The 22,505-nt window shown below is 41.7% G+C and overlaps 1 pseudogene; it reads left to right on the forward strand.

Moving 5' to 3' along the window:
* Window positions 1-18,821: 18,821 nt before the first annotated feature.
* LOC130484033 (U1 spliceosomal RNA) lies at window positions 18,822-18,953 on the forward strand (annotated as a pseudogene).
* The last annotated feature ends 3,552 nt before the right edge of the window (window positions 18,954-22,505 follow it).

Consider the following 22,505-nt stretch of genomic DNA (forward strand, 5'->3'; position numbering starts at 1 on the left):
AGAATATGGGGGAAGGGGGTGTTGTAGTAACCTTTCTATGCTTCTACATTTATAACAGTTTGAAGGTAAAATGGCATTCTTATATAAGAAAGTGTGTTACATATTTAGTACATATTGTACATCAAGACAAACTAAGGAAACAATAGGCATCCCTAAATTCATTTTTTTCAAATACGTATTAGTTTCATTATTGCATTTTTAATTATGAAATACCATTAAAATGTAACATGAAGTATCTAGGTCAAATATGCATGAAGATATATTATTTACAAAAGCATTGTCATTTGGGAATATTTTATCCAGGGCTGGATTAAGGGGGGCAAGAAGGAGTGCTTGCCCCAGGCGCTGGGCAGGGGGGGTGCCACTGAGCGAGGTCAGAGGCTGCAGGCGCAGCTGCCCACTGCACTGTTGTGTGCGCCACCCACACCCTGGGCTGAGGCTCGAGCAGGGAAGCAGCCAAGATCCTGCCACAGGAAAGCCCCTCAGTCACCTTGCATGCCCGCTTACTTCTCCCCCCTTCCTGCACTGGGGCTCCGACCCTCTAGAGGGGGCGCAAACCTCACTCCAGGGACATATGAAATAGGTATTAGAGCATATTCTAAGGTCCATAGTATTTCAACCCATTGGCTTATGATTCTATCACTAAAATAGCCTTATTTTAAAACAAACACTTTAAAAAACTCCATTGATTTTGTTGAAAAATTCACTCATTAAAAAAAAAGGTGCTTCGGGGCCCCTCTGGGATTAGGGGCCCTGAAGCTTAAATTTAAGCCTGGCAACCCTACAGTCACTTCACAGAGATTACCCAAAAACGTTTTCCTCATGAAGGTTTTCTTCTATCTACAGCATTCATTACCATATTCATAGTAGATCCGCTACTGTTATGTGTGGGAGGGTATGCTTTCCATTTCACAAGCCTGATCTCAAAAGGATGTGTGTCTAGTGAGGCCCAAACAAATCCCTCCTAGCACCCTAGCATCTCTGTCTTCAGAAGTGTCTGCTTTCAAAATCCTGACTCTTAAAAGCAAGCTTCTGTCTTGCAGTTGCAAAGGATCCCTTGTTTGCCAATTCCCAAGGAAGAGAGATTGGAATATATTTGTAGATAAGGATATAAAGGGTAGCTTTTTTTTTTGTTTGTTTACTTGTATGTGTAAGCAACCAGTAAGCAACCACTTTAGTCCTCAAAGGATTCCCAACTAGCTCAGTGTGGAGCCTCCAGTGTCAAGAGTAGCCTCTCTTGTTGAGCATTTCATGTGCTACCTAAAAAGGCCTTGGGTAGGTTTTTTGGTGACTGTCTTCTACAGATGCTCTGACCTAGGTGGCCCAGGCTAGCCTAATCATCATTCTCCTCCATATTATCCTCACAATGACACTGTGAGGTAGGTCAGGCTGAGAGCATGCAACTGGCTCAAGATCGCCCAGTGAGTTTCCATGGCAGAGTGGGGATTCAAACCTGGCTCTCCTAGATCCAAGTTTGACACACTTAACTACTACTGCACATTGTAATAAGGCTCTGATCCCTTTAAGGCTTAATTTTGCTGGGGAACAAGTCTTGCCGAACTTGGCCATGAGTTACTTCTTAGTGTAATTATTCATAGATAATAGATACATATGATAGTGTAAAAGTTATGATAATGTAAAAATTAGCCAACCAAGCCCCAAGCAGGCAGCTGCCCCAGATGACACACACACACTTCGCATGCGCGCAGGCAAGCAGGCAGGCATCAAACCAGTGGTGGACTCGCCCACCTGTTGGCACAGGATGATCTGTTGCACCAGCCTGGCGTAGCCGTCCAGCCGCACGCCAGAGTTGCTCCTGCTCCGCATTATTGGGGACGGATTTTACAGCCGGTTCCTGCTACCTCCGCCTGCAGGGATGAAATGAGGACACACTGGCTAAGAACTTGCCCCCCCCTGCACATTCTAACCCTGCCCCCCTTTAACCCCTCCATTGTCGCCACTTCCGCCCCCAGTCCTCTTGTAGTACAGAGGAAATACGTTTCTCCACAGCCCGGGTGGGAAAGGGTTACCACAGTTTCTTGGGTGGTCCTAGCAGCTGTGTAGCTAATGACTCTTCTGCAAGGGGGGGGGGAAAGGTGATTCCTTTTCTCGGCAAAACAAACTCACATCTGCCTTGAATAGAGGCTATTCATGTCTGGAGGAGGGGGCGGATCACCAGTCTTAGATCCTTCTGAGCTAGAGATCTGCCAGGACCCACGAAGGGCCAGACCAAATGATTTTGCAGGCCTTAAACGGCCCCCAGGCCTGACATCCCCCACCCCTGTTTTAAAATAACACTTTTAATGCAGTGTGGGAACTAATTTGGTTTTCTGCTGATTTTTTTTTTTAATACGGGGATTAAAAGTTGCCCTGTGGATTTATGTTTAATGGGTGGATCACTCAGACACTCCCTTGGCAATTTCCACTGATTCCCCTTCCCTGCAACAGACCCCTCCCCAATTTCATTCTTCAGGATCCACTATCCCCAGGATCAGGATTTGGTGGGGATTAATAGGCTACAGTGGATGGCGGAGGCAGGAAACTTCCATTCTGCCACTGGAAAATTTACTTTGGATCCAACTCAATGGGCGAAAACACATGGTCACTTTAGTCTCCTTTATTCCCTGTTTCAGCCAGGATCGAACGCACGTTTGGTGAAACACATGCGTTCGATCCTGGCTGACCATGTGTTTTCACCCATAGTCTTTTATGATTTTATGATGTAGTATTTTTAAGTGTTGTAGAGTATTTTGCTATAGTAGGTAAGCATTTTATAAACTATTTTCTTATGATGATATTAATAGTAACTGAAAAGAACAGTGATTGCAGGCTAACTATACCAAATGTTTATTTTACTGTTCATTTTCACTATAAAGAGTCTGTACAATGTATGGATTTTCTGATTTTGATTAAAAATGTCACGTTTAACTTGTTGTTTACCATCATGGATTTCTTACCATAGGAATAATAGTCTTGGAGCACTCTTGAAGCACTGTGTTCTTACAAAAAGCACATGCTATATGTGTCAGTCAAATAGCCCATTATTCTGACTCTATTAGATACTTCGGAAGAAAAGTATAAGCTCCACAAAGAACTTAATGCCAAATCCTGATTATATTGTTTGGAAGTAATACCCATTTATTTCAGTGCAATTTACTCCATAGTGACAATCTGAGGACCTGAGTGCAAGTGTGCAATTTTTTGAGAGTCAATGAATTGTTTGAACGGAAGCTAATATCTTGCAAACAGCTGTGCTATCTAATGTAAAGAGCGGCTGTCCTTTTAGTTTCAGTATTCTCAGATAACACTTAAGAGAGATAAATTTGCCAACTGTGCAGTTAACATATGTGCAGACCTGTGGGTAACTCCAAGGAACTCCTGACTAAGTTATATAAGACATTTTTAGGTGTGTAAGATTGGTAGGGTAATAAGTTTAAAATGAGATTCAAAGCTTTGACTCTTTCTTCTAAGAAATGTAGAGAGATAAAGGGTTAGCTCCTCAGGTGCTGTTGTGGTAAGGAAAGATGACCCCTGTACTGAAATCCACATAGTTCCTCACAGTCTCTGAACTTCAAACACATTTTTTTTAATACAAATAGTCAGGAAGGATCTGCTTCCCTACCAGCAGAGCTCTCCACTTGAGGTTCTTCGCATCCAACCTGGTACAAACTACGAATAAAAAAGTACACAGAATGCAGCCCCTTATGTCTCCTGAAAAGCTACTCTTCAGGGTCATGAGATCTTTAGAACAGAATGGAGTTCAGGGGGCTACAGCAAGGCAGAATCAGAAATTGTCCCTCTTCTGCAGCATACTCTTGTTCCATTTCTGGAAAAGCTGGTCTAAGAGATGGGGCGTTCAGCCAGTCAAACTGCCACCCCCTTCCCCTGCTGCATCCTGGTCTGCTTTCAGGAGCAGCTTTTCAGGGGACAAAGGGGGCAGTAGGAAAAGGGAGACGGGGGGGGGACAGATTCATTTTATGAACTCCTGCCATTCCTCCATTCACAGTTCAAAGCATCAAACCTCATATGTTTACATCCAGCAAAGACAACAGTCTTGTGTCATCTTAAAGATTAACATATTTATTGTGCATTTATTGCAATATGAAAAATCCAGCAGAAGTGGTCAGACAAGAAATTCTTCAGTATTCGTAAAACTATTCAGTCAATAGCTTGAATAATGTGATTGTTTTTCAATTGTATATGATGTGTGGTATGTCATGTAGTTTGTATTTAGAAACTATTAAGCATGCCCTCCTGAACTGCAATTTTTATACATTACCCCGTTCAAAGTTTATTGAGCCCCTCTTATCGAGCATGAGACCTGACAGGACAGGAGAAAAGATTGAGGCGCTCCTACAAGGGGATAATCCTTCAATCACTCTTCAGGTTGTGAAATTTTGCACGGCAGCAGTGAAAATTCGACACCATAGAACAGTCTCTTAGCCCAAATAACAGATGTGTCTCGGTTGTAATTTTTTTCCTTTTAAGTGTTATAAGGCTCGGACTGTAATTTTTTGCTTGTAAGAGTATTTTAGTCCATGTTTCCTGTTTTATCTGGCTAAGGGTCGCAAATAAATTATCTATCTATCATCTAGTTTGTATTGGTTCTTGATTATAAAAAATGTATCCATATTTTTCTATAATAACATTTAAAATTAATTTTAAAACAGACATTTACTTCAATTGATGCTTTTGTGGCTAGAACTCACCTCATCAGGTACATCAGCATGGTGTAGTGGTTAAGAGCGGTGGTTTGGAGCGGTGGACTCTAATCTGGAGAACCGGGTTTGATTCCCAGCTCCACCACATAAACGGCGGACACTAATCTGATGAATTGGGTTGGTTTCCCCAATCCTACACATGAAGCCAACTGGGTGACCTTGGGCTAGTCACAGCTCTCTCAGCCCCACCTGCCTCACAGGGTGTCTGTTGTGGGGGGGGGATGGAAGGTGATTGTAAGTCAGTTTGGTTCTTCTTTTAGTGGTAGAGAAAGTCAGCATATAAAAAACAACTCTTCTTCATACTACAATAAATATGTTTATAAGAGACCACAAGAATTTGCTGTCATATTTGCTACAACAGTACCAACATGTTACCTCTGCTGAAAATAACATCCAACATTTGCGCTAATGGCATTTGACAATAGCAACATTTAATAAGATATACAAAATAAATAATACAAAGAAGTGTCAGCAATGAAGAGCAAGCTATGCAGATTGTGAGATCCTGAATGGGATAACAGTTTTTTTGACCTTGAGATCTGTTTCTTATAAGTACTGCTGTTGTACATTTTCTTACTCAGCACATGAGTAAGAAAACATGAGCAAAACTGGGTTCCTATGCATAGGATCTAACCTTACATTTCCAAATGATGGACATCTCCCTAGAGTTTCATTATGGACATAAGTCATCAATTTATTCTACACTCCCATTCCACATTCCAGTAAACTGTCTGGCATTCTTCATTACTGCTAACTCACCTATCCATTCATATCAGAAGTGCTCAGAGAAATAGAAATGCAAGCAGTTGAGTCAAATATTGATGAATAAGGCTCTTAATGTTCTTTCCTAGAAAAATGTCACTTGTTTAAGCAAAGAACATCAATATTTTAAAATTAAATAATCTCTTGGGTCATAAGTATTCTTCTGTTTCAGGTGACTTCCTGAGCAACATACACTTATGATTCTAATTTTAATGCGAGAGACTTCATCAGCTCTCTACGATTTTGGCACAACTAGGTAGAACTTTATTTTAAAGATGGATGTCTGTAATGAGTAAACCATGAATATATATCACATGTTCAATTAATAAATCCATTTGGTACTGTTTCTTCTTATAGGGCCATGATGCATGGAGCAAAGTAGAACTATATGATGCAACTTTTAAGTTATGTTCTTGCCTTCTATGCCTTCACTTGTGTTTTTCAACTTGCTCTCCCACATACCTATTCTAACACTATTCAACCTGCTTTGGTCTGTCTCTGACTTGATATTACAAGTCCCTGTCCATTTTTCTCTAGCATCCTCTAATTGCTTTTAAACTTCAAATTCTTTTCTTTATTTCCGTATTAGCCAGTATCACCCAGAACTGCTACCTTCTGCTTCTATGACTCATAACAACACCAAAGATGGTGTAATAGAATAACCTGGGAATGGTATGATTCATTACTGTTGTTGCTAGTGGGTAGTTTTTCCACCAAGCAGCTTTGCCTTACTCTGTTCTCCATTTTAAAGAGATATTTCATCTATTGGACCAGATTTTGTTGGTTCAAGTTTGAATTACCTATGTATGAGTAATGCAAACTCTTCAGCTACATGGAACCTCTGGGAGTATTGTATCACCCTGAAAGCTGCTGTAGCATATTTGCCAAGAATGTGGCCTGTAAACCAGGAAGACCCCTGTTCAAGTTGCTCCTCAGTCATGAATTCAGTAAGTGGCATTAGGCAAATGATTGCTGCTCCAGGGTCAAGTGTGAAGAGGAGGATGAGGGCCAACAACCCATTGGTGTAACCATTGTTAAATAAGCAATCTGAACAACACAACATTAATTGGAACAATTTTATTTGGAGAAAATTGGCCACAACTTAGTTGGCAATGGCTGAAATGCACTGGCACAGCATGTGGGCTGAATCAGTGACATCACTCGACCCCAATGCTTCTGATGTCATCCTACTACCAGAGAGCCCGCTGGAGTAGCGTTGGGATGGCGGAACAAGGGTTTCACCTGCACATGAGCCACTTGGTGATTCCCCAGCCACTTGGGAGGAGGCTTTTTGGACAGCCCCCGAGCTGGACAAGTCCTACCCCCAAATCCCTTAATGGTATCCCCCAATGGGGGGAAAGGGGTGCGCAGGCCACTTTCCCCGAAAACTGATTCCCCATGCTAAACACTGCCCAAGTTGTGATGATTAACAATACTGCTAAAACCTTAAACAGATGGAGGGAGGGATGGGCAAAAACAGAGGCAAACTGAGAAGGAGGTAGCAGCGTGCCTCCTTATAACCTTCCTGGGTGAACCAGAGGGAAAACCTTCCCTCCGTCATCTGACCAATCAGCCCAGCCCCACCCCTGCCTCATCCAGACAGGCTCAGTTTGAGCCTCCAGGGGGAAAGCTGATTGGCCAGCTGTGCCAGCAAGGCCGAGCCTGAAGAGCCAGGGAGACTGAGCGGCAAGCTGCCGCTCTCCCCCCTGCCACCAAATGAGAGCCAGCCAGCTCCCCAGCTTCCCTGTGGCTTCCTTCCCCCTCCTCCCCCTGCCTGGAGCGGCAAACTGGGCTCCAGGGAAGCATCCGGAACCAGCACTTATTTCTCAGCATCAGGTGACAATACTGACCTTTTTTACTGGGCTGTTATAAGAATTTCTGAGGTGTGAAATGCAACGTTCATATATGAATATCTTCTTAGTGAGGAAAATTAACTTAGTGAGTTATTTTTCTTATGCTTCAGGCTTCATTCTTCTTCGATTAGTTGTTTATCCCTATTTCATTACATTTTTCTTTATCTGTACCTCATGAGAGGCTGGAATTCTGACTTCTCTCGTCATCCATTATGTGTAACAACCAAATCTGTTCCAGACCCTTATACAGGGAATCACACCTGAAAGAATTATGATAGGATTCTCCCTAGGGCTCTCTGCTCCAGCTCCTCCTCATTGCCCCCCCCCTTTAAAATATGTCAATCTATAAGGTGCCACAAGACTCCTGTTTAAAGAAAGTTAAATTCCAGAGGGATAGCTGTGTCAGTTTGCTGCAGACAAAACAGCAAGAATCTTGTGGCACCTTAAAAATGAACAGATTTATTGTATGTATAAGCTTAGTTAATTAAAATGTAGAAGCTAATGAAGCTTTCCCCCTAATTCTGTCAGCAGAAATTGGTCTAAGAGAAGCTGTCAGTGTATATTGATTTCTTGGGCCATGATTGCGCCTTGATTCTGTCTGGTACAGTGTTGGGCGGGCCCGCAGCATCTTCTGGGCTCTGCCTCCAGGGCTTTGCTGCAGCAGCCACCATCAGGTCCCTCTCCAGCTGCTCAAATGTAAGTGAGATGTCTGCACATGCGCAGACAATGTTTTTTTTTTTAAATCAGGGGACTTTAACCCCCCCTTTTGTCCCCTTTTTTCAGATTTTTCTGCAAACTTTGGGGATAGCCCAAGTTTGAAGAAACAACCGTTTGGGGTAAATGTGCCCCGTATTTGTGGATTTAAGTATCCATAGATATGGGACACATGTGGCAATTAGATATACAGATGATTGTACTTGTTTACTGTGAGGTCTGCTGTATTTCCAGATGTGATTGCTAACTTGCAGAATTTATATCCCACTGTTGTAACACAATTTTTCAGTCTCCCCTAAGATCAGCCTGGGTCAAATCATCCCCATTTCCATGTATAAGCGAAAGTGCGGGAGGGTGTGTGTGATGTTTTTCTCACAGCAAGCACTACAGCCAATTACAAAGCGGTGTTTTCAAGGAGCGGGGACTCAGACGCTTCTGGATTTCTGCTAGTGATTCTGCAGTACTCTGGAAACCCCAGGACTTTCTCCAGGGCAAACAACAACATGCATAGCATTTTTAGGATTCAAAACAGAAAAATGTGGGTCAAGAGAGCCTCGAACCTCAGATAAAATTTCCATGCATAAAAGACCACTGAGGTTCTCTTTTTTGTCACCCCCCTCCCCATTTAACAAACCCAGTCCCATAATTTCTTCCCTCAACTGGGGTTGGTGGGAGAAACTGGGGTTACATACAGGAAAAATATTTATGCCTGCCCTTCTATAAAGAACATTTTTCATACCATATGCATGGAATATACCACAAATACTCTTGACTGAATGTGACTTTCTGTCTTCTGAAGAAAAAGTGCTGATATGTGGGCATTATTATTATTATGAATGCACTAACAATCTGAGAACAATGTTCTGTAATATCAATATAGCTCTCTTAAGCTGGGAGCCAGGGTGGTGTAGTGGTTAAGAGCAGTGGTTTGGAGCGGTGGAGTCTGATCTGGAGAACCGAGTTTGATTCCCCACTCTCCACATGACTGGCGGAGGCTACTCTGGTGAACTGGATTTGTTTATCCACTCCTACACACGAAGCCAGCTGGGTGACCTTGGGCAAGTCACAGCTCTTAGAGCTCTCTCAGCCTCACCTACCTCACAGGGTGTCTGTTGTGGGGAGGGGAAGGGAAGGTAAGCCGGCTTGATTCTGCCTTAAGTGGTAGAGAAAGTCGGCATATAAAAACCAACTCTTCTTCTTCTCTTCTTAAGTGAGCAAACAAAAATCTAATTCATAATGAGGTACTTTATCACTGAAGCTCCTTACTTTTAGCTTTGGCTGTGTTCTGTAAATTGAAATATCCTTCTCTATTCCCCAGTCACAACAGCGCAGCCAGTGACATTATGCAGATAGTGTATTAAATGCATTCTGGCCCTTCGCCTGGCCTCCACCCCAGGAGCAGCCCCAGCCCCACCACACTTACCCAATCTGGTGGGGGAAGAGCCTTCACAACAGGAGGAGGTGGGGGGATGGAGTCATGCCAAGGCTCTGCCTCTCTGCTGGGTCCCACCAACAGCCAGCTCCTGCAACAACTGCTAGTGCCTGCCTATGACATCACGGGCCAGTGCCAGCAGCCTGCTCACACCACAACAGGGAATCTCTGCCAGCTGATCAGAGCTCTCAGTTAAAGACTAATGACAGGCACTTGGACCCAGGGAAAGGAGATGGGACACACACTGGCTGGGCCAGACTAAAGGCCAGGGAAGGATGGGGGCAGGCTTGGCCCAGGCTCAAGAAGGGGGGTGGAGTATAGGCCAGATGGAGAGAATAAAAGGAGTGTTCCCAAATGAGGCCAGGGAAGAGTGAGGAGATGCTGAGCCTGGTGCTAAGGCTGATATATATATATATATATATATATATATATATATATATATATATATATATATATATATATATATATATATATATATATATATATATATATATATATATATATATATATATATATATATCTCCTGCAGTACAGTAAAAAAAAAAAAATCAAGACATTACTGTTATGTAAGCCAGGATATTTCAAGATTGTTTTGTTTTGTTTTAGAGCATTTATGAAGTATTTGGCAGTTCAACTTTATGGCATCCCAAACAGAACAGAGCCACCCTTGAAAAGTATGCTTATATAGATGGTCTTTGAATGTGAGCTTGTGAGACTGCAGCAGAACAGTTATGACAAATAATGATTGATTTGCCTTGTTAGAGGCCTTTCTTAGCACATGTTCTCAACAGTATATTAATAGCAGGAACATTGCTAGTTATGTTCTGTAAAGCACTGATGTTTGTGAGTCTCACTTTAATGCTATGGCGGTTTTTGTATTGTATCCTGACCATACCATAAGTGTTTTGGATTTTTTTAGTAATGTAGCATATGGGTCACTGTTTTGTAATTTTTCATTTCTTATAACCACCTTTTCCATGTTGAATATATTAACTGTATGAGTTTTTCATTTCTCACTAAAACTGTGTGAGTCTGCAGAATACAAAGTACTCTTAAATATGTGAATTACTCTAATGTGCCGTATGTGTTTATTGTTCCAGTATATTGTGCTTTCATTTACTCTCATTTGTTCCATTCCCACATGGCTGAGCAAAAATATCCCCAGTAAATGGGCAGGTAACCATCTGCAGAAAACAAAAAATATGTGAAATGTACTTTATTTCTGTTCTGCCTCTTCAAGTTCTAAGTAATACAGATTAAGCTATGCACATTACTTCTTTGTTTAGCAAACTCATTTGCCTACTTATAATGCCCTTTTGTATATTTTACTCATCATTTCTTATTACCTGTTATCAAAATTTGTGTAAGGTTGCCAGGTCCTTTCTGGCCACTAGTGGGGTGGGGGGTAGGGTTGCCAGATCCAGGTTGTAAAACTCCTGCAGATTGGGGATGGAACTTGGGGAGGACAGCAATGTTGGTGGGGTACAGTGCCATAGAGTCTACCCCCCAAAGCATCCATTTGCTCCAGGGGAATGGATCACTGTAGTCTGGAGATAAAGTGTAATTCCAGGGGATCCCTAAATCCTACCTGGATGCTGGCATCTGTCTTTAAACTGTTTGGTAGAGAGGATTCCTTGGCTCAATCATCAACCAAAAGAGAGACTGCAACCAAGAAATCAGAAGGCAATTGAGACTGGGAAGGACAGCTATGAAGGAGCTAGAAAAGACCTTTAAGTGTAAGCATGTGTCACTGGCTACCAAAATCAAGATAATTCATGCTACAGTAATCCCCATTACTATGTGTGGGTGGAAAAGTTGCACAATGAGGAAACTTGATTCATTTGAAATGTGTTGGGGGAGAGATTTACAGATACCATGGATCGCTAAAGAGAGAAATAAGTGAGTTTTAGTTCAAATCAAGCCTGAACTCTCCTCAAAAGCTAAAATGACTAAACTGAGGCTATCGTACTTTAGTCACATTATGAGAAGGCAAGACTCACTGGAAAAGGCAATAATGCTAGGAAAAGTTGAAGGCAGCAGGAAAAGCGGAAAACCCAGCATGAGATGGATTAACTCTATAAAGGAAGCCACAGTCCTCAGTCTGCAAGATCTGAGCAAGGATGCTTACAGGACATTTTGGACATTAATTCATAGGGCCGCCAAAAATCAGAAGCAACTTGATGGCACTTATCACACACACACACATTGGGGGATTAAGAGGAGCAGTCAAGTGAGGTGGGAGGTGATTTTCCACAGCACTGGCAGCTAAAAAATGCCCCTACCCATCTTCCTCACATACAAGGGTGAGTGCGAAGAAGAGCTCCAGTAGATATATTGGTGCCTATAGGTACTGTGCTGGGGATTTCTGCTCTATACCAACATTTCCAATTGTGGGATAAAGATTGGACAGGTGACACACGAATTTCATCTCCTATCCTGAATTAATGATTTTATTTTTACTGCAATAGCCAGATAAGCTGCAAACCTTGTCAATAAAACCAATTACATAATTAATAATCTCTATATACAAAGTACAGATAAAATTATCTCCTTTCCTGTCTCCCAGCTCCTCCTGCCACCATACTTCACCATTCCATTCACCCCCTGAATGCCTGTGGCTCCTAACAGCAAAATAACAACAGGATGGAAACAGGTCATGGAGTTTTCAGAAAGCAAACATCCCTCACATCATTGATAACAAGCACACTGCCTAGCCTTTCACCTATGCATTCACTCTTTCCCAGAAACCTAGAGTCCATTAACCAGACAGAGTTCTGCCGGAGTATCACACTGGAGGGGCATCCCAGATGGTGCCTTCTGGTGGCTTACTCTGATAGCAGCAGAAAGAAGAAGAAGTAACAACAACAACAATAACAACAACAATAAATTTTATTTGCGGCTAGTATGCCAGATAAAACAGGTAAAACAGAAACTGAGCATACAGCGTAGATGTTTACAATCAAGGCCAACAAAATTAGGAATCACCCGATTTTACAATTCCACAGATTAAGGATGTACATTAAAAAGTCATTGCTACTGCACAATATTTTGCAACTTGGGTAGTAATTGATGAGCTGTCTCCCAGCAGAAACCTTTTGGTCCATTCACCCTCATCACCAGAGCCCATTTCCCTAATCAAAGGGTCAACAATATTGAAGCGGGCTGAAAAGAAGAAGTAGCCTAGCCCAGAAGTGGCAGTTCCAGTAAAGGCACGGTCACTTGGACATATGAAGGGGATAAGATGTAAAAACTCCCCAGCATCCCTCAGTTGTTTTCAGAAGCACAAATGGACCAAGGAACAAGGTAGAGATTTTAAAGTGTCGTATGAAGACGGGCCTGTTAAAAATGTCCTATCTTCAGATTTTTCAAGTAGTTGGGATATGTTCAATTACATTGTATTGTATCGCAGCTCTGTAACAATACTTCTACCTTCTGAATGTGTAAATGATGTTGAAAAGACTGTTTCACTCTGCTGACACTACCACTTTGATGTATGTAAAATCACAGGGTTTGTGTTGGAAATTTGCCCAATAATGGAAGTGATAAGGAGATAAAAACAACATGTCTAATGAGAAGCATTGTTCAGTATTGCTGGAAAATGTAGGGAAATAATCTCTTCTAATAAAACTTTTTTAAAAGCCTGTCATTTGGTGATCCCCTTTATATGTCATAACAAGTTATCTAATTAAATGTGCAATTTCACGACATTTAAACAGGTCACCTTTTCTTCTCCAAATGTCTCATCATTTTATTATGAAAATAAGGAGCTACAGAAACTGTTAAGGTAGCTCTAAATCCAAGGGTTTTACCCTATATTTTTGTGAAAAGATACATTAAAACTATTACAGTTTATTTTTAAAAACCCTGCAATTAAATATCAGTTATTTAATTTCTTAGTGAGCTATAAATGTGTTTGAGTTTTCACCTCATTATTCTGAGGTCAACCATTTTTCAGCATTTTGTCATTTCTGCACTTATCCTGAGGTATTTTGCCCTCTCTGTGAGTGCAATATGCTCTGTTTGGACTTTATGCTATATGTTGATTAGATCAGAACTATGGCAATACTATTAGCATGTTATAAGACCTCTCTCTACCAAAAAGTTTAAAGACAGAAGTGTAAAAGGATTGGGAGTAAATCTTTTTCATTATCAGTGGAGTTCTGGAGAACCGGGTTTGATTCCCCACTCCTCCACATGAGAGGCACAGGCTAATCTGGTGAACTGGATTTGTTTCCCCACTCCTACACAGGAAGCCAGCTGGGTGACCTTGGGCAAGTCATGCTCTCTCAGCCTCACCTAGCTCACAGGGTGTCTGTTGTGGGGAGGGGAAGGGAAGGTGATTGAAAGCCAGTTTGGGTCTCCCTTAAGTGGCAGAGAAAATTAGCATATAAAAACCAACTCTTCTTCTTCTTCTTCTTCTTCTTCTTCTTCTTCTTCTTCCTTCCTTCCTTCCTTCCTTCCTTCCTTCCTTTCCTTTTATCCCTTAGAAGCTCCTTGATCAATTGATCTTGAGCAGCATATATCTAGTGTTGGAGGGATATAAGGACTGAAACAAATCTTGCCACTGACAATGTAGCCTTGGGGTCCCTATTGCTTAGTAAAAAGGGCATTATGTCAGTCACAGAGGCATTGGATTTGTTATGTTAAAAGGGGGGAAATATAGCGCAATCAAAGTTCCTCGTAAAAGCGGAATTCCAAAAGGGCATGAGCTAATGTCTTCTTCAATTCTGGGAATGGTACAAAACTATCTTGGGTAACATTTCATAATTTGGATAGGACCCTCGGGATCCATACAGTTCAGATTCACAATTGTGCAGCATTTTATTATATTTAGTTTCTGTTCTGCAATTCCATCATGCCATTGATGGTGTTAAGGAAACAAAAGAGAACCCCTGCTTTTCCAGAATGTTAAAAAAAATGGTTAGCCCTTTCACAGTTTTTTTACTGTTCCTTTCTACAAATGTAGAAACTGTAAACTAAGAAAAGCAAATAAAAATATTAAACAATTTTAAAGTAAAAAAAGAAATCTACTTCTCCAGAAAATAATAAAGTTTATTCTTTGAGGGGTTGTTTTAAGTGTTGTTTTTCCATGGAAGTTCTGCAGTGTGGAACAAAAGGGGGAGGGAAAATACAATTTTTTAAATAACACTAACTATGCAAACCTGAAGGGGGGGCGACGCACCATAGGAGCAGGCATGACCCCGCACTGGCATCGATACCACTTTGCACCATGATAAGTGGCACAGATGCTGGCCTAGGAGGCACTTATGCCAGTGCCAGGGAGTGATGCAGCAGCACGGGCCTCAGCTGTTGGCATTGCCATGTGGGCAGCAAAATCCTGGAAGCGAGTGCCCATACCGGCATCGGGGAGGGCATTCCTAGATTGGAGCTGCCTTTAGGCAGCTTCCAAGCCCCTTTCAGGTCGGAGATGCCCATATACACTGCAGCATTCCTTCGCCAGCAAAATAGCCCCATAGCCAACAGGTTGAAATTAAATCAAAAGAGTTTCCATCTAGACATTAGGAAGAATTTTCTAACAGTTTGAGTGGTTCCTTAGTGGAAAAGGTTTCCTCGGGAGCTGGTAAGCGCTCCTTCCCTGGAGGTTTTTAAGAAGAGGCTAGATGGCCATCTGTCAGCAATGCTGATTCTATTACCTTAGGCAGATGATGAGAGGAAGGGCTTCTTGGCCATCTTCTAGGCATGGAGTCACTGGGGGTATGGGGGGAGGTAGTTGTGAATATGCCTTTTGGAATTCACAAAAGGATGTGAAATATTCCTAAAAGACATTAGTCAACTATCTTAAGAATATACTCGTGTAATAGTTATAAGAAGATTTAAAAGAAAAAGAGTACACAAAACTCTGCCAAAAATAATATATGCTAATAGTGGCACAAAGTGAGCAGGGTTGCTTTAAAACAATATCTCTGTGCTGAAGGGGGTTTCGCAGGGGGGTGGGAGATACACAAATCATGTAAGCAACAGGAAGAGTATTCATAGTCATACAGTATGCTAGTATAGTCTGGGCAGTAGTACAGGTAATAATTGGAATATTTTGTAAGATATGGAATAGTGCCGAATTGTTAAATTTAATTTGCTGGGGAAGCTTAATTTAGAATATCTCCAACATAGACAAAATTTACAGGAATGCAGATTTGACAGCACCTATTTTGGGTTAATTTTAGAAAGTGCTAATTACTGGCTGTAGGGTCTAACTGAAATTGATTCAATTTCATGATTTTTAGTTTGCACTCAGTTGAGCCATTAGGCACAGATCTTTGCCATGCACTGCTTAACAGCTAACAACAGCTGAATTTATACAATCGGCACTAAACAGAAAGCTGAATCTAAATATACTAACACCCTAAACATATCTAATTAGTTTTCCTATCCTCATTTGCTGATGATGTAAGAGGATAAAGTATCAAGTGACCTGAGAACTTTAGAAATGGATATTTAAATGTTCAAAAAAAAAAAGGATTATTTTAAAAAGCCCATACTTCACTGCAAAAGGAGCATAGCAACAGAGATACTTCCCATTCCAATAACATCAGCCCACAGGGCAGGGTGATGATAGCATAGGACTCCAATGAATCACTGTTACCCCCCACAAGATGTCAAAGTTTTTTTAAAAAATCCTACAGTTCGTTTATTTTGTTCATTTATACCTCGTCTTTCTCTCAAGTGGGAACCCAAAGTTGCTTGCATCATTCTTCTCTCCTCCATTTTTCCCTCACAAAACCCCTGTGAAGTAGGTTGGACTGAGAATGTATGACTGGCCCAAGGTCCCCCAGCAAGCTTCCGTAACAGATTGAGGATTAAATCCTGAGTTTTCCAGATCCTAGTCTGGCACTCTAACTGCTACATCACGCTGGCTCTCTATGAAGTTGGACGGGTTTATTTCTGTTAACCCCACTCCCCACAAATGTGTATTCTCTGTCTGTCTCACACAGAGAGAGACACTTTGTATGATTTACTGAACATTTCACTTGCCTGCATATATAGTCAGGCTGTGAACAGTAAGGCTTTGTAAATCCATTTATGTGTGGCAGATAAAATGGAATTATTACACAGATTATTGTGCTGTCTACCATTTTGCCATCTTATGGGAAATCAGGTAGGGAGCTCATTACTTGACCTAGATTTATGATGAAACTTGTAAAAGTATTTGGTTCCAATAAAACTGACAGATTAACTACCATTCTTGTGAACATTTTGATAGATGTCCTTTTAAAGGCATCTAATTGCCAAAGACTCTATGTAAAAATCACAATTAAAATCAAAATTTGGACGTGAAATCTGTCAGAAATAACCGGTGTCGACCTTTTATAGCAATATGAAAAAGTGACACTTTTCAAACAAAAAAAATTAGGGAAGTAATTTAATTAAAAAAACCAAACCTCTTTCAGCAAATGAGAGGATGTACTTTGCCCGCCTAAAACAAAGGATCCTATTTTCTGCAGATGTTAAATACTCCTTTGCCTCTTTCTTAAGGGGATTATAAAGTGTTTGCTAACTACAGGGTGAACTGAAATAATGAAAAGGGGTACTAAAATTGGCCATTTAATGCAAGTAATGGCATTTGTTTTAATAGTGTTTGTAATGTATGTGCATCAGTAAGACCATAGCGAAGAAAGCCCAGGAGCTTGAGTCCTGGGCAAAGGCTCCTAAGCCCTGCTCACATGATTGGCCACAGCCAACTCATCCCATTGGCCCTAAGCCAGGTCATCCCATTGGTGACCTGGGGGTTGTTTTCCCCCTATCACGGATCAGGGGGGGAGCGGCCACCGGGGGCCAGGGGTGCATATAAGCAGGGCCAGGTTGTACAGTTCCTCAGTTCCCTACTGTCATTGCTGAAATCAATAAAGCTGCGTTGTTGTTGGAACTCCGTCTCGACTTCGTGTGTCCTCCCCACACGGACTTAATAGTGTTACTGTTTAATAATGTTACAATGCCACAATCCAAGATGTGTTACACAGGCCAAACAAACGGAGACCTGCAAGAAACTTGCGGGAGCAGCTATCTCATTTCCCTTACCTTTGCTTCCTCCCCTCTCCCCCTTCTTCTCTCAGTCTCTCACTTTTCCCCTCTCCTGCCACCCCTTTTCTTACTCTCTCTCTCCTCCATGCCTCCCACTTCCTCTCTTTCTGCTCTATCCCATCACTCTTTCTTTTTCTGCCTCTTCTCCTCATCACTCTTTCTCTTTCTGCCCCCTCAACCCATTATTCTCTTTTTCTGCCCTCATCATCCTCTTGGCCTCCCACCTGGTGGTGGTGCTCTCAGCTGCTCACTTGCTTCCTCCTCCACCCACAGCAGCAGCTCCTCCCCCTGCCTTCTACTCACAGAAACCCAGCATGAAATCTGTGGTTGCCTAGGAACAGCCACTGCGGGAATCTGTTGCTTAAAGCGAGAAGTGCTCCTTTTATAATTTTTGGGTTTTTAAACCCCCCCAAGTGTATTTTTTTTAAGATTTCACATTTTTCTGCAAACCTGGGCCCTTTTTCAGGTTTGCAGAAAGATCTATCTTGCCCGTTCACAGCTCCAGACACCAGATTTAAGTATCCAAAGATATGGCCAACTTTGCTATTAGAATATAAGATGATACTCTGCAGATGGAAGAGGTTGGAGCGTTATTTTGCCCCCTTCCCCTGTCCTCAGTACAGCCCTCCCGACACACATGCCTATTTGTCTATGTGGTTCCCTTTGTCTCAATAATCACCTTTCCCACTGTAGGAAAGGACCGCTATGGAGAAGGGAAAGATTTGCATCCATCAGTGCCTTCTGCAGCTAGAGAGCTGGATCCAACCTTCGCTCTACATTTAATATAAGGACACTTCCTTCTTTTTTTCTCCTTTCTGTCTTGTTTAGATACTAAGAAATGCTCTCGTGCTGTTCTGTGGGATCTAATATTCCAAAGTGTAGGTGAACAACCCTTGGAAACATGCTGCAGTTCATGTTCTAATGCATAAAGCCAACAAGAAGGGAGTACTTTCACAATACATCATGAACTACTGGTGGATTTTAAAATCTCATCAGTGCATTATAATATGGTTGCTTTAAGCTGGTGCTTCATTCTCTTTCCAGGAAGCTGAGAAAAGAAAAGCAACCTGAAAGGCAACAAACAATTGAACTCCAAAACCTGCCTCCTTACTTTTATATACGCTGCTCATGCATTTGTGACTTTTGTTGACATGCTTCTGTAAATGAATGGAGGAAATTGTACCCTATTGTTTTTATTAAATCTATTATATCTTTGATTGTAGGGTGTTGCTGCTATGAGTGGGAGCAGGTACAAATCCACAAAATCCCAAGTTTTTAAAATAGAAGTCATAGAATCATAGACTACTTGCCTGGCTTGGGAGGCAGCATGATCACAAAGGTGGTTTTCCCAGGGTAAGGCTCATCTATTGCACTCCAGGTGTGCTGACCCCTGCGATTTCCCCAAATGCGGGAAACTTGACTGCATAATTTGCCACCTAGTCCAACTCTGTGCCCAATGCAAGAAATCCCAAGTTAGCTCATCTCCAACAGGATGCTATTTAGTTGAGGTCCTCCAGTCTGGGACAGACCCCCTCCCTCAGATAACTGGGGTTTCTTCCAATGGTCAACTGAAATCCATTCTCCTATAATGTAAGCCCATTGAACAAGCCTTGTCCTCTGGAGCAGCAGACAGCAAGCCTTTCCCCTCTTCTATGTGTAAGCATGTCAGGTATTTCAAGAGTACAATCATGCTCCTCCCACCCACCCTGCCCCAGTTTCTTTAGCATGTGCAATCTAAAGAATTATGAATAATGATTGTCAAAATAATTTGTATTGTGTAAGAAAGCCCTAAGAAACATAGAATCCTATTATTCGGTATATGTGGGAAACATCATTACTAATGTGAGTTTGGTGTCCCCAGAATTCTGTTAGGAAATAGTCATACCGGTTGTTACATCCCTGTCAAGCAACAACAACAACAAAAGCATTTTTAGAGCTGCATACATTTTAATTTTAAAAAAAATCCTGAGATGAAAGGGAGCATTGGGAGCATCCACCAAAAACAATGATTTTCACTGCATTTCTTGACGTTTTTGTTTTTCCTTCTGTTGCTGCCTGGCACCAATTTGGGGGGAGAAGATTTCTTCCAAGATGATTGCTTTAATCTATTGAACAACTATATAGGTAATGGAGTGGTGTCATGCTATATAACCAATCAGATCTGGCCGTGTTACAACCAGTCACATTTGGCCCACTCCTCCACATGACCGGCGGATGCTAATCTGGTGAACCGGGTTGGTTTCCCCACTCCTACACATGAAGCCAGCAGGGTGACCTTGGGCTAGTCACAGCTCTCTCCAAACTCTCTCAGTCCCACCTACCTCACAAGGTATCTGTTGTGGGGAGAGGAAGAGAAGGTGATTGTAAGCTGGTTTGATTCTTCCTTAAGTGGTAGAGAAAGTCGGCATATAAGAACCAACACTTCTTCTTCTCCTCCTCCTCCGATTGCTGTGGACAAACTAAGCAATTGCTGTGCTGTTTAAATTGATAGTTGAAGGAGGAGGGCACATCCTCATTGCCAAGACAACTATATTGCCTGCGCAATGGGGACATACCCTGTCTTGCTGTGTGGTATTTTCACTGTAAAATGAAAACACAGGGCACATTGTGGATGCATATCTGAATATGGATGTCATCGTATCTGCATTACAATGCCCTCAGTGAATGTGCATCCCAAATGCCCATTCCCATCCACATTGTGATATACTGGTCATGTGTAATTCCACACCACTAGAGCTACATTGGGGCTCATGAGTGCTGGTCTGGTTGCTTTGGCAACAGGGGTGCATTCCTTTCAAAGCCTCCTTAATTGGTGAAAAATGGGATGCTGTTCAGAAGAGGGGGGAATGTTTTTGAAAACTATCTTTCCCTTTTGGCAGAGCTCTAATGCGTTTTTTTTTTTAATTGAGAGAATTGCAAGCAAAATCATTAGGGCTGGAAAATTAACGGTCCTATTTTTATTCATGTTTTGGTCTACTGTCCTTTGTGTTCATCGAGGAAGTATTTCTTTTTTAACGCAGCTTTTAAAAATCCAGTTAATCCTGCATCAAGGAATAGGATCAAACTATTTTAAAGTTTCATGCATGAAAGGAAACTAATATTTGAATTCCTATTCTGTTTAGATGTGTCACTTTTGATTGCTATTTAGTGACAGATTTCTTAATGTTCACCAAGCGTTCATGCATCTTATGGTTTTCACAGTGTGCATCTTTGAAATTTTCACAGCTCCACTGGTTTGGTCGTTTTGATTTCTTCTGCTGGTTTAAAAAGACTTGGGGCTGGGAGGAAACGAACAGGACACCTAGGGCATGGTGATTCCTGATGGGCAATGAGTTCTGGCCTTGATAAGATTGCAGAAAAGGTATGAAATGTCTAATAAAGACCTGGGATACCATTTCCTGGCTAATTCATGCTTGTTTGTTTAGCACATAGCTAACAATGGTGTTGTGTTCCATTATGTTACAAGGCACTATAACTAGTTTTCCCCTTCCCCCCAAAAAAAACCCTTATGATGCACTCCCAAGAGATGCACTCCCAAATTTGAAATGCTGAGTTACATTTAGCTTACAAGAGATACAACTGCTACTATTTAAAGCTTGATTTTATTTAACATGTGCAGTTTTGAAAACTGAAGCAAATTCTGACAGTATTTTCTGCTTTCAAGTAACTAAATAGGAAAAATTTCACCACCATCCTTAAAATAAATATAAAATAATAATTGGGCTTAGGAGGCATACTTTATGCAAAGGGTGAGAGGATGCTTGTCTAAAGGAAGGTCATGCCCCTCCCCTAGGGTTGCCAGGTCCCTCTTTGCCACCAGCGGAAAGTTTTTGGGGTGGAGCCTGAGGAGGGTGGGGTTTGGGGGGAGGGACTTCAATGCCATAGAGTCCAATTGCCAAAGTGGCCATTTTCTCCAGGTGAACTGATCTCTATCAACTGGAGGTCACTTGTAATAGCAGGAGCTCTCCAGCTAGTATAGGATTGCCAGGACTCTCTTCTCCAACGGCTGGAGATTTTTAGGGTGGAGCCTGAGGAGGGGGGGTTTGGGGAGTGGAGGGACTTCAATGCCATAGAGTCCAATTGCCAAAGCGGCCATTTTCTCCAGGTGAACTGACATCTATCGGCTGGAGATCAGTTGTAATAGCAGGAGATCTCCAGCTACCACCTAGAGGTTTAACAAAACAAATAGCACTAATGGCTAACCAATGACGAGCAGTACTCACAATATGCAGAAAATTACATGTATTAATATACTAGTCAATAACTGAACATACTAGCAGTGGCTAGACATATATACAAGATGTACAAACAACATCTAATCTGGATACAGGTGATAGAAATTTTTTTCATAAGTCCATGTATGCCAAAAATGCAGATAAGTTTCCTGTAGCTAGTCCCATTTCACTCAGACTTCATCAATTTTGGCAATCCCATGATGATTAGGCGTATATTCCATGGAATATTTGTTCCGGAATCAGGCATGTAACCTATTCATAACAAGTGGATGGCGAAAATGCATTTCTGAGAAGAGAGCCGGTAAGGGTGGGCATTACAAGCTGGGGAGAGGAGAAGCATGAGGTGGGAGGTTGTGGGAGGAGGAGGAGAACCGATGTAGCAGTAGTGGCCACATGGCAGGAAGCCTCCACCAGGGAGCTGCAGAAGTTTTTTTTTTTCCCTGGTGCTATTTATTGATAAAATGCTACATTTGTCACCCAGGGTCCAAGCTGTCATTTGCATCTCAGTGTGGAATACACAATTACATTCTCATCCCTGGATGCAGATTATCTGTCTTCCCTCAAGCATTGCATTTTATCAGAGTGATAAACATAGATATCAAAGAATTTAGGACTCTTTCTTCTTTTTGGTGATGGCAGCATCCATAAATGTCTAAACTAATCTATGAATAGCATTAAAACTGTGCAGTAAAATGTTTGTTCTTTCCACTCTTGCTTACTTTTATATATATATTGTGGAGACACTGGAGCA

The sequence above is a fragment of the Euleptes europaea genome, chromosome 10, assembly GCF_029931775.1.
Source record: "Euleptes europaea isolate rEulEur1 chromosome 10, rEulEur1.hap1, whole genome shotgun sequence".
In the NCBI taxonomy this organism is placed as follows: Eukaryota; Metazoa; Chordata; class Lepidosauria; order Squamata; family Sphaerodactylidae; genus Euleptes; species Euleptes europaea.